Source organism: Pinus tabuliformis, chromosome 5_2, assembly GCF_031772625.1.
Source record: "Pinus tabuliformis cultivar Carrire ecotype Pingquan chromosome 5_2, CPIR1, whole genome shotgun sequence".
Classification (NCBI taxonomy): domain Eukaryota; kingdom Viridiplantae; phylum Streptophyta; class Pinopsida; order Pinales; family Pinaceae; genus Pinus; species Pinus tabuliformis.
The window spans coordinates 695,149,545-695,152,460 of record NC_142306.1 but is presented as its reverse complement, the minus strand read 5'-3'; the positions used below and the strand labels follow the sequence as shown (position 1 = coordinate 695,152,460).

Below are 2,916 nucleotides of genomic sequence, written 5' to 3'. Positions count from 1 at the left end.
AGCTGGGTACACATAAAAAATGCTTTAATGCATAAATCACATAGAATGGTTAATTTATATATATTAATTAGCAGTTGGATTTTTTTTTTTTTTTTATTAAAAGGTATTGCCTAACGAGGTGACAATTTAGTTTAGATGGCAATTTTTTATGTATGTTTTTTATTTTGAAAAATTTTGTTTGAGAAGTTTTTCAATTTCAATTTTGTCTAAAAAATAGATTCAACAGCATCAAAATTAAAATTTTAAATTTGACAATTGTATTTGGATTTCCAATTTCGATCAATTTTTCTATAAATTTTTATTTTTATTTTTAAAGCAAAATTGTAAACTATTTTGACTACTTATACTTCATTTCATTTATTAAAATTGTGCGATATAATTAGCAAAATTGAATAATTAAAATGTAAATATCATACCTTTTTTAAATAATAAATTTATTTTCTCAATTAAAAATCATGGATTTAATCATAAAACCAACAATTTTACTAAACCAATTCCAATAAATTTTGATAAACCGAATTCCAATCAAATTGCCCAACAAAAATTTCCATTAATTTATAAAGAAATAACACTTATATTTAAGAAAAATATATATAAGTCAGCCACGTCATGAGAAAGTTACAGCAATGTATGCACCTCCCCCCACTTCATCAATCTTGAGGGACGCGAAGCGCCGCCGGGGTTGAGGGCGAGGCAGAGCGGGCACTGGCATTCATAATCACATTCCCCTCGTTATTATTTCCCCCGGAGAGTTCCAGCAAGTTCTGCCTGCAGGTCGGGCAGGAGGAATTCGAAGAGAGCCACGTATCAATGCAGCGGACGTGGAAGCCATGATTGCATCTGGGCAAAATTCTGACCTCCTCCCCCTCCACGAAGTCGGTCAGGCAGATGGGGCAGTCGGTGTCGGGCAGCTTCCACCCGGCGGCGCTATAGACCGTCGTCGGCAACGCCCTGAGAGCGTTCCGCTTCATTCCAGTGTGGGCCACCCTCGCAGCCTCCACGTCGTCCACGGACTCGTGCAGCGGGCGGGTACGGAGCGCGCAACGGACGATGGAGTTGAGTCCCAAAGCGCAGATGAGGATGCAGAGCAACGTTATCACAATAATAACCATGTTGGTGTCGAAGGCGCTGTTCCCGATGTACATGCCACGCGACGATTCGTCGCTCGCATTCAGTGTGCCATTCTCATCGAATGTCTCCCACATTACTCGTCTCTCGGTAGTCATCCAGGTATTATAACTCATCATGTCATCAATCAATTAGGATATAAATTCAGGTAGAAAAGATAACAATCATTCAACCCAACTACTAAAGATAACTCCAATTTTAGATCTAAATCATATAATAATATTTATAAGTGCAAAACTATAACAACAATGTTTATCGTTACTAGTGGAGACTTAAAAAGAACCCCAAATTTACAGAGCTCTGAGCTAATATACCAATATTCATAAACCAAAAGCCATTACCATAACATATAGCTCATCATGGGTTATAGCTCATCATGTTACTAGTGAGAATTTGAACTTAGGTCGTCACTAGTAGACATTTTAACCTATGTCGACAAGATAACAACCATTCTGCCCAACCACCAAAAATAACCCCAATTGACTGTTTCCAGCCCGTAGAAACAACACCATTCAAATATCTATCTCCGACCTTTAGCAGAGCGTGATCCACTTCAACGTGCAGCTGCCGCATTCGCTAAAACCAGATCCGATCTCTGCGCTCTCAATTCGGCTGCTTGGGCTCTAGCAGGACAGCCAAAAAGCTTCACAGGCGATAATTCAATTCACTGTCTGTACATACATATATAAGCAGGAAAACAAAGGCAAGGCAATGGGAAAAGAGATACCGTATGAGGAAGGCACAGGGAAAAAAAGAATAGACAACTGTGGGTGGCAGTGGGAATAATTCCGAGCGGGGCCCTTGTGGGAAGAGGAGTTTTGCACAAGCCTGTGAAAAAGATTATGGATGGAACAAAGCAGGGATGGCGTGATGGGATTTAAAGTTCAAAACTAATTCTGTTCAAGGTTAAGTAAGGTTTTTGCTTGTTTATAAAGTCATTAGAGTGATTTCAGAAGGGCCCATTTTTTTTTAATAGTCTTTATCTCTTGACAACACAAAGGGTGTGTGCTTCCTTTTTAAAGATCGCAGGGCATCGAAATCTGGAACCTTCATATTTTATTCGTTAGGGGGCCGCCATATTAACATGAGACAGCGATTGATAATTACCATGGGAAATGTCTCTGAAAAAATTACCATGGGAAATGAAATGATAAGGATCGTTGGAACGTAATAGTAAGTTCAGCGACGAGAGTGTTTGGTTGGTTCACCCAATTCGTATTGTTGGGCTGCAGTTTATTTTAACGCTTTGTTTGTTGCTGATTTCACGTAGGGTTAATCTTTTTTGAGGTAAAGGAATCGGTGGTTGAGATTATTTGGGAAGAGCCAAGTTTAAAGGAATCGGTGGTTGAGATTATTTGGGAAGAGCCAAGTATAAACTTTGTATGTTATCATGATGTCAACATTTCAACAGAACTTTGCCTGTTATCATTATGTCAACATTTCAACATAAATATTTATAACTGTTTAAATTATTATAATCATAACATATTTATAATCTTTTTTTAAAGATTTAGAGGAATCAAAACTTGTTAAAATTACTTGGGAAGACCTGCGTTTGAAGTTGATTAGCTGTCATTATATCAAGCTTCGACAGAATAGAATGTTTTAATGATTGAAATCTTAACATATATCAATGGATAAAGGAAAGATTTAATTGAAATCTTAACATATATCAATATATAAAGGAAAGATTTAAGGCTTTTTTAAATTAAATAGTTTCATGGTTAAAAAGGAAAATGGAAAAATAGAGATTATAAAATATAATTATTGTAATAAAAAGGTATATAT

At 36.7% G+C, this 2,916-nt stretch overlaps 1 pseudogene; it reads right to left on the bottom strand.

Annotated features, from left to right (window-relative positions):
* Window positions 1-567: 567 nt before the first annotated feature.
* On the bottom strand, window positions 568-1,797 carry LOC149161025 (RING-H2 finger protein ATL72 pseudogene; annotated as a pseudogene).
* Between the last annotated feature and the right edge of the window lie 1,119 nt (window positions 1,798-2,916).